The 10,262-nt window shown below is 35.4% G+C and overlaps 1 long non-coding RNA gene across 1 annotated transcript; it reads left to right on the forward strand.

Annotated features, from left to right (window-relative positions):
- Positions 1-8,429: 8,429 nt before the first annotated feature.
- LOC130243707 (uncharacterized) lies at positions 8,430-8,879 on the forward strand. Its single transcript, XR_008839159.1, has 3 exons — positions 8,430-8,531; positions 8,620-8,647; positions 8,768-8,879. It is a non-coding gene; the product is annotated as an uncharacterized LOC130243707 (long non-coding RNA).
- The last annotated feature ends 1,383 nt before the right edge of the window (positions 8,880-10,262 follow it).

The following is a 10,262-nucleotide window of genomic DNA, read 5'->3' on the forward strand; positions in this document are numbered from 1 at the left end:
GGAAGGGGGAACATGGATGGGTATACAACACAAAGTCAAAACTAGTACAACAGCACGCGAAACACAATCAACGAAAACAACTCAACAACAGGAATAACTTTATCACAATCTCAAACAACATGCCAACAAAACTCGCTCTCCCGCCCCACGCCCGTTGTTCTTTTTTTTAAAGGACACCCTGGGTAACCTCCTATAATAGCCCACCGTACCCAGGAACCAATGTAATTCTCGTTTGGTGGTGGGGGCGGGGAAATGAACAATAGCCTCCACTTTGGCTTCGATCGGGCGCACCTGTCCTTGTCCGACCTGCTTACCTAAGTAAGTGACCACAGCTTTAGCGAATTCGCTTTTTTTTTTATTCAAAGTTAAAGATTGTCAATTGTCATTGTCAATTACCCCTATTAACCTCATCCTGCATTTAGGTCCTATTCCCTGCACCCTGACATTTAGGTACTGACTAATGTAATTTATATGCACAAATATTTGATTATAAAAAACCATATAGAAAATGTTAAGTTAAAAGAGATCTGTGAGGGGTGTAATCATTTATGCCGAGCACTGTAGTTTTTGAACCTATTTGTATGGGTTTGACAATGAATCTGAATCATTGGCCAATTTAGTATTGGAGGATTAATGGTTAAATTTGACCGGCCTGCTGGCTAATCTTAATTGAATGCACATTCCACCAGCAAGAGCAGAGTGTGAAGGTTTAATTAGCAGAGTAATAGCTCAGTTTTGCTGAAACTACATCAGAGTTCAAAAAGGACAATTAGTTGGTGCACATCTGTGACCAAGACAGTAAAGCCGTGGTCACACTGGACTTTTCACCCCATAGACTTTCATTCTTATGCATGCAAATGCATCAGACCGGAAATGTAAGCTTGTGTGGCAAGTTTCGAAGTTCGCTGCATTGCTAAGTTCAAGCTTGTTGAACTCTGACCTGCAGAATCACATCACGTGACTGCGTGAGACCAATTGAAGATCAAAATAGGAACTCTCTGAACAGAAATGTAAAATTTGGACCCATCGCTCGCCTTTTTTAATGTCTAATGAACTTGTTTAATCTAGCCATTTTTGCTGCTCTATACAACAGAATTTCGCATGCTCAAACTGTATTGTGACCGCGGCATAAGTCTTTGTTATATATCAAGAGCCACAGTATCCAGTGTAATGTCAGCATACCACCAGAAAGGACGAACCACATCCAACAGAAGTAACTGTGGATGCAGGAGGAAGATGTCTGAAAGGGATGTCTGCGTGCTAACCCAGATTGTTTAAAAAAAAAAAAAACACAGCTGCCCAACTCACTGCAGAATTAAATGTGCATCTCAGCTCTCCCCTTTTCCAAGAAAACTGTTAGTCGGGAGCTCCACGGGGTCAATATACATGGTCAGGCTGCTATAGCTAAACCTTTGGTCAGTTGTGCCAGCAGAGAAAATCTTGGGCTGTAGGCAATGTGAAACATGTATTTTTTTTGATGAGTCCACCTTTACTGTCTTCCCACATCTGGGAAATTATGGTGTGGAGAAGCCCGAAAGAACAGCCACCCAGACTGTTGCATGCCCAGAGTAAAGCATGGGTGTGGATTAGTGATGGTTTGGGCTGCAATATTGTGGCATTCCCTAGGCCAAATACTTGTGCTAGATGGGCACGTCACTGCCAAGGACTACCGAACCATTCTGGAGGACCATGTGTACCTAGTGGTTCAAACATTGAATGCTGATTGCAGTACTGTGTGTCAAGATGATATGCACAAATACACACAGCATAAATGTGATTTGATGAACATGAAAGTGAAGTTGACCCTCTCCCATGGCCTGCACAGTCACCAGATGTAAATACTATTGAACCACTTTGGGGGGTTTTGGAGAAACCTGGTCACTATTCTGCAAAAAGAACGGCTCAAAATCCCCTGGCCACTGTGCAGGATTTGAATCTGTCCTTCCCAAGATGAATTATTGTGATCAATTTCATTGTCCAAGCCCTGTATGCTAAATATATACACAGCGGTGACAGAAAGTATTCAGATCCCATTTAACTTTCACTCTTTGTTATATTACAGCCATTTGCTAAAATGATTTCAAGCTAAATTTTTACCTCATTAATGTACACACAGCACCCCATATTGCCCATTTTATTAATGGGGCCTTTATTGTAAAACATTAGCTATCTGGCTTTACTCACCAGTTTAAATCCGTCAGAGATGTACATATTTATATGTAATTTCTTTTATTGTATTTTTTTTCTATTTATTAACATAAAAACAAGAAAATGTATCAAAAAATATAAACAAATATACGACTGTTTATAAGTATGTATATAAGTCATACATGATGAATATATACAAATTACAAAAATATATATTTTTTAAATAATTGCAGTAATTCACAGATACACGCAAAATAACTGTTTTAAGGTAACCAGCATTCAAAGCCTTTTATTATCTACAGTGGACTGCAAAAAAAAAAAAGCAAAAAAAAAAAAGTAACAATTGGGAGAAAGACTGTAAATTATAACTCTTCATGAACTGAAGTCTGCTGAAAAATGTTCTGTTTCAGAGTCAGAAATTTAGCAATTTCCATTTCTGATGGAAAAACCAGCTTAGCTGGTTAACCAGAGACCTACAAGTGAACACAAGCCATACAACGAATATATACGTTGCATGCTATAGACAACAACAAGTCAACCATTTCAATCACACTTTCCAACTCACACTTTTTTCCAAACTCTCTAAAAACTGCAGTTTTTAAACCCCTCTTGAAAAAGAGTAACCTGGATAACACCCTATTGAGCAATTACAGGCTAAACTCAAATCTCCCCTTTATTGGCAAAATCATTGAAAAAGTTGTTTTTAACCAGGTTAGCAAGTACTTAAACTCTAAGGGATGTATAGACAATTTTCAATCTGGTTTCAGACCACATCACAGTACAGAGAACGCTCTTATAAAGATAATCAATGATATCCGCCTAAATACAGATTCAGGCAAAGTAACAGTGCTGGAATAGGCTCGAATACTGGGTTGGGCTGTCTGGTACGGTCCTCAAATGGTTCAGATCTTACCTTGAAGGAAGGGTTTACTATGTCAGTTGTAAGTGACCATAGATCGAGGTAGATCAACCTTTATATGCTCCCACTAAGCCAAATAATGATAAAAAAAACGAAATATCCTACCACAGCTATGCTGATGACACTCAAATCTACTTATTGCTTAATGACTTCAGCCCCATTGACACCCTCTGCCAATGTATTGATGAGATTAACAGTTGAATGTGCCAAGCTTTCTTCAGTTAAACAAAGAGAAAACTGAAGTGATTGCGTTCGGGAACAGAGATGAGGTTCTCAAGGTGAATGCGTACCTTGACTCTAAGAGAACAACAAAAAATAAGGTCAAGAATCTTTGTGTAATTCTGGAGTCAGATCTGAGTTTCAGCAGTCATGTCAAAGCAGTAACTAAATCATCTCAAAACATTGCAAGAATTAGATGCTCTGTTTCTAGTAAAGACTTAGACAAACTTGTTCATGCTTTTATCAGCAGCAGGGTGGATTACTGTAATAGACTCCTCACTGGCCTTCCCAAAAAGACAGTCAGACAGCTACAGCTCATCCAGAATGCTGCTGCCAGGATTCTGACCAGAACCTGTCCTCAAGTCTCTACATTTAGAATAGATTTTAAAGTATTATTACTGGTCTATTAATCACTGGCCCTAGGACCTCAATACATTACAGATGTGCCTTTACTGAATGAGCACTGTGCTACGTCTGACAGATCACACTATTGTGTCTTTTTTTTTTCATTTTCATTCTTTTATAACCTGTTTTAACACATTTGAATCTGTTTTTATCTGTTTTCGTTATTTTTAATTCTTTTAGTTATTTTTGTTTTCTTGTTTATGTAAAGCGCATTGAATTACCATTGTGTGTGAAATGTGCTATATAATATACTTGCGTTGCTTATTATTAGTTACTAAATGAACTTAATAATTTAATAATGGGGCCTTTATTGTAAAGCTTTAGTTATTTGACCACTAGAGTAAATCAAACTGAGACGTACATAAGTAAATATTTTTGTTGTGTGTTTTTCTATTTATTAGTATAAAAAATAAAAAAAGTAACATAAAAATTGAAATATACTATTTAAATGAATACCAAAAAACATGTCATACATGATAAATATATAACAATTACAAAATATATTTAACTCAGATACATGCAAAATAACTGTTTTATTAAGGTCATAATCATGGCCCCACAAGAGCAAGCTCATGACTGGTTAAAGGAGTGTAAATGTCCACTGAAGTTCAGATCTTCGAACTTGAGCAATACGCACATTAAGCATGTCAATCGCATAAAACACTCAAGTCGCGCCGCTTCATTCGCGCAAATCGCGTCATTCACGCTGCCTCATTTGCGTGCATCGCGCCGCAGGATGTCTATTCCCGTCTTTGCATTGACTTAACATGTAAATCACTCACGCGTGACGCTTCTTCCGCGTCTGGTGTGACCGCAGCATTACACCACAAGCTTCTGGTTTACAGGTAAAATTTTCATTAATACTGGAAAAAAATTACGTTAACAACAAATTTTTCTAATAGCTAATTTTTTTGTCTTTGCCATGATGTACATAATATTTTGCTAGTTATTTTACAGGATACACTTGTATTCAGCTTAAAGTGCAATAAACAGGGTGTCAACAGGATCTTAAAAGGTCTTAAAATGTCCTAAATTTTAAATAAAATATTGTCTAAACATTTTTGGCCTTAAAAAGTCTTAAATTCGCTGAAATATTGTGCTTTAGGTCTTAAACCATTTTAAACAGGTCTTAAGTTTCCTGTGTCCATGTAAAGTTACCCAATCAAACAAACACCTATATAATCACTAGCAACACATCTCAATAAAACAAAAGTTTATTTACCAATATGCTTTAATTAATTTAGAAAATTTCCTTAGCGTTTAGCCCTGTTTAAGTCTGAAATTTCATTCACAACGGTCTTAAAATGGGCTTAAAAATTCCTAAATTGGACAAAACCTGCAGAAACCCTAAATAAAAAGACTATAATAATAATAATAATATAACAACAATAATACTAATAATAACAATAGAAATAATAATAATTTTAAGGGGTGTAATAATATTGGCCTTAGCAGTTTATGCTACATAATATACTTTATACTTTAGCAGGCCACTAGGAAAATAGCAGTCTCAAAGTTAAAATACATGGACTTAAAAGACAAACAACTACATTTTTGCATCATGGGGTCTATTTTTAAAGTTTCTGTTAATCTACAGCATCTTAAGGGGAATTCACACTGGTGGCAATTTTCAGTAAAAAGAGGCAAGGAGTCATTCGTTTTAAATTAAAGTAGGCTATCAGAGACAAAGTCAATAGACACCATGAACAAATGCTCAACAAATATGAGTAGGGGTATAGACATTGAAACTCTCATCATGCACCTCATGATACACTTGGTACAGCATCTAGATAACATCAGCAAACTCTCAGTATGAACAACTCGGAGGAGGATCTTGTAAACTAAAACGACTTTGCTTTGTAAATGACTTTTCTCAGAACTGCTCTCACTTGCATCATTCTTGCTCTCTGGCATGTCCAGCTCACTAAATGTCTTGAACATAATAATAACATCATGCCGTTATGCTAATATTGTGTGTATGTTTCTGCTGTCAGAGTGAAAGCAGCAGCAGCAGCAGTGTGTCCACCATGTTGGTGACCCAGGACTATGTGGCTCTAAAGGAGGATGAGATCAGCGTATATCAAGGAGAAGTTGTGCAGATATTGGCGTCTAACCAGCAGAACATGTTTCTAGTATTCCGTGCCGCCACAGAACAAGGCCCAGCAGCTGAGGGCTGGATCCCCGGCTATGTTCTGGGTCACACCTCCATCATCATTCCCGACTACTCTGATGGAACCCTCAAGTGAGGATTGGATATTAATTGTTATTTGTTATATAGACAGACTGCTTGGTCAGATCTAAAGTGAAGACACCAAATGGGCGGACTTTCCTTTACTACTTGGGTCTTTGAATTTAACCTAAAAGGAAACTCAAGCTCATTTTGCAAATCCCCTAGAGTTAAACAGTTGAGTTTTACAATTTTTTAGTTCCTTCAGCCGATCTCCGGTCTCTTGGTAACACTTTTTAGAGCTTAGTTTAGCATATAACATTGAATCAGATTAGGCTGTTGGCATCTTGCTCAAAAAATGTTAAAAACAGTTTCAATAGTTTTCCTTAATTTTTCATTTAAAGCTTGAATATTCTGAAGTTAATTCATTAAAACATTATATTCTCATTCAGGTGTAATGATCAAGCAACTTTGCTGTTGTACCATGGCTGTAGCAGGCACAATAATATTACGCAGCACATGAAAATAATCCCGTTAGGTAACTAGGTAAATTATGTTAACCAGTACTCTCTTAGGTAAATATATTCTACAGTAAGTGCAATATATTACTATGTTACTATTAAACAGTTGCTTTTTACCATATTTTAATCCGTTCAGCCGCTCTCCAGGTCTGGCGGTAACACTTTTTAGCTTAGCTTAGCATAGATAATTGAATCAAACTGTTAGCATCGAGCTAAAACATGTAAAAAAAAGAGTTTTGATAATTTTCTTAATTTCCATTAGATGCTTGACTATTCTGTAGTTACTTCATTACAACATTATATTCTCACTAAGGCGTTATGATCAAAGGTCTTTGCTGCTGTACCATGGCTGTAGCAGGCACAATAATATTATGCAGCACATGTAAATAGTCGCAAGTTAGGTAACTGGGTAAATTATGTTAACCAGTACTATCTTAGGTAAATACATTGTAGTACTATGTAACTATTAAACAGTTGCGTTTTACCATATTTTAATCTGTTCAGCCAATCTCTCTGGCGGTAACACTTTTTAGCTTAGTTTAGCTTAGCTTAGCATAAATAGTTGAATTAAACTGTTAGCATCTAGCTCAAAAATGTAAAAAAGAGAGAGTTTTGATAATTTTCCTTAATTTTCCATTTAAAGCTTGACTATTCTATCGTTACGTCATTAAAACGTTATATTCTCATTCAGGCATAATGATCAAGCAACTTAATGAAAAGCTGCTGTACCATGGCTGTAGCAGGAACAATGAAATTACACAGCACATGATTTATTTACGCAGCACATTATATAGTTATACACTATATGACCAAAATAATATGCATTTAAATATATTATATTATATTATATTATATTAATTATATTATATATATATATATATATATTATATATATTATATATATAATTATATTATATTATGACTGCAATGTTACATTTTGAATCGCGTTGCTTCTCTAGATTTTTTAAGCGAAATAATTACTCAGATTTAACTCCTTCATTAAACAAATCTATTCTATAACTTGTAGATCTGTACCAGTTTTTTGGCCTACTTTATAGTATGTTTAATGTGTTCGGAATACTTTTAATGCTTGAAATTCCTCACAAAACGAGTATTTTACAGTATTTAGATTAATTACTACAAACCCATATTGTCATATAATATATGGAAATATATGTAGAGATACGACATAGAAGTTTATATTTTGATTTCACAAAAAAAATGTATGTGATATATGCAGCATACTTAACAAAATATGAATTTAAGTAAGAACTTGTTCATAATTTGCATATATTGCCATATATGTTTAAATGGGAATACATTACTAATTACATTTTTAAGCATGTCATTTGTAATCTGTAGTTAAATACATTTTTTAAAATAACCTTCCCATAGTCTCAAAAGCATGATAACTATTACACTAAAACAGGATACTTAGTGTATAGGTTTTATTCTTAAAGGGACAGTTCACCAAAAAAAAAATGTACTCACTATTTACTCACCCTCAACTTAACCTTAAAAGTTTCTTTCTTCTGTTAAACACAAAAGAAGGTTTTTGAAGAAAGCTGAAAACCTGTAACCATTGACATCCATAGTAGGAAAAACAAATACTATGCATGTCAATGGTTACAGGTTTTCAGCTTTCATTCAATTATCTTCTCTATTGTGTTCAACAGAAGAAAGAAACTCATGATGATTTGAAATAAGTGATGGCTGAGTAAACAATGACAGAATTGTCCTTTTTGGGTGAACTGCCAATTAATAAAGTGACTGACTTGTAAAAAATAATTGACAAAAAATAAAAGGACACGTTATTTTGAATACAGTTATTGTTCTCAGTAAACAGGCAAATATATTTAGCATATAAATAGATGCTTTGTGAGATTGTGTTGATTCTGAAGTAACCACGTATTTCCCTAGTAGAAGCCACAGGTCGTTGATGCATTAATCTAATATTTATAGTCCTGCATGTGAATTAGCTCGCTCAAAAACACTGCTGTATTTGTCACTCAGGAAGTCTTCATCATGGCACACTGCTTTTACGCATTCGACGGAAGTCCGAAAAGAGAGACAAAGAGGGCAGGAAGGAAAGCAAACCAGAAAATGGCTTTCGCAAGTCTAGAGATGGACCAGCCAATAAGGTTTCCGTAAAGGTAACACTATAATCACAGTCAAACTCATTATTATTTATGTTTGAAGCATTTCTGCAAATGACTCGTTGCCTTTTTTGAACTCTTGCAGCTTCTGAATCCCAACTACATTTATGATGGTAAGAAACAATATTGTTGTTTCATTCTTGGAAGTCTATCTGAAAAGATTCAGATGAGTCTTCAGTCATAATGAAAATGGTTGGAATGACACAGTGTGTGTTTTTCTAAATTACCGGCAGCAGTTCCCCCAGAGTTTGTGATCCCACTTGCGGAGGTGGTATGTGACAGAGGTGACAGTGTGAATCTCCGTTGTAAGATCTGTGGGCAGCCCAAAGCCTCGGTCTGCTGGAGAGGGCCTCGACCAGAGCACTCTCAGCAGCGGTGGAAGATACACACTAACACACAGGTAAAAACACTGACTGCAGGTGGCGCTTTTTACTCCGTCTTTCAAATCTAAAGCTAGAAAGAGTCATTTTGCTGCTTTTGTTATTAGTGATAGTTGCTGAAATATGTTGCTATGCTAAATGTTCTAGTTTCTAATTGTTGTCATGGGAACATTGAGCTTTTTTTAAATAAAGGGAAAGTCACCAAAAATTACCATTTTCACTATATACGCACCCCCAGGTGGTTGTAAACTTTCATGAGTTTCTTTCTTCGATATTAGAATGAAAGCCTGCAACCATTGACTTTTCTAGTAGGGAAAACAAATACTGTGAAGTCTGTGGAAGTTTCCTACTACAAAGTCAATGGTTTACAGGTTTTCAGCATTTTTCAAAATATCTTTTGTACTATTTTAATTGAAGAAATAGTTCACCTAAAATCACCATTCTACCCTCAGGTGGTTTTTTTGAGTTTTTTATTTTGAATGCTAAAGAGGATGTTTTGAAGAATGCTGAAAACCTGTAACCATTGACTTTCATAGTAGGGATAACAGTGTGGAAGTCAGTTGTTACAGGTTTTCAGTATTGTTCAAAACATCTTTTTTGTGCTATTTTACATTAAAGGGATTAGTTCACGCAAAATTAACATTTTTACCATTTACTCACCCTAGGTGGTTTTTATGAGTTTCTTTCTTCTGGTGAATGCAAAAAAAGATATTTCGAAGAATGCTGAAAACTCTAACCATTGACTTTTGTAGTAGGAAACTAAATGCTTGTGGAAGTCAGTGGTTACAGGTTTTCAGCATTCTTCAAAATATCTTCTTTTGTGCTGTTTTAATTAAAGGGATAGTTCACCCAAAATTATCATTTTCACTATTCACTCACCCTCAGGTGGTTGTTAAACTTGAGTTTCTTTCTTCTGTTGAATGCAAAAAAAAAAAGATGTTTTAAAGAATTCTGAAAACTTGTAACCATTACCTTTTATAGTAAGGAAAACAAATACAGTGGAAGTCAGTGGTTACAGGTTTTCAACAGTCTTTAAAATATCTTATTTTGTGCTTTTTTTTAATAATAGCGAATAGTTCACCTACAATCCCCATTTTACTGTTTACTCACCCTCAGGTGGTTGTAACCTTTTATGAGGTTCTTGAAAGCAAAAGATGATATTTTGAAGAATGCTGAAAACCTGTAGCCATTGACTTTTGTTGTAGGGAAAACAAGTACTGTGGAATCAGGGATTACAGGTTTTCAGCATTCTTCAAAATATCTTCTTTTGTGTTTAACAGTGGAAAAGGTTTGGATTAAGTAAAGGATGAGTAATTAATGATTATTGTATGGGTGAACTGTTTAACAG

This window comes from Danio aesculapii, chromosome 16 (genome assembly GCF_903798145.1).
Source record: "Danio aesculapii chromosome 16, fDanAes4.1, whole genome shotgun sequence".
Taxonomy (NCBI): domain Eukaryota; kingdom Metazoa; phylum Chordata; class Actinopteri; order Cypriniformes; family Danionidae; genus Danio; species Danio aesculapii.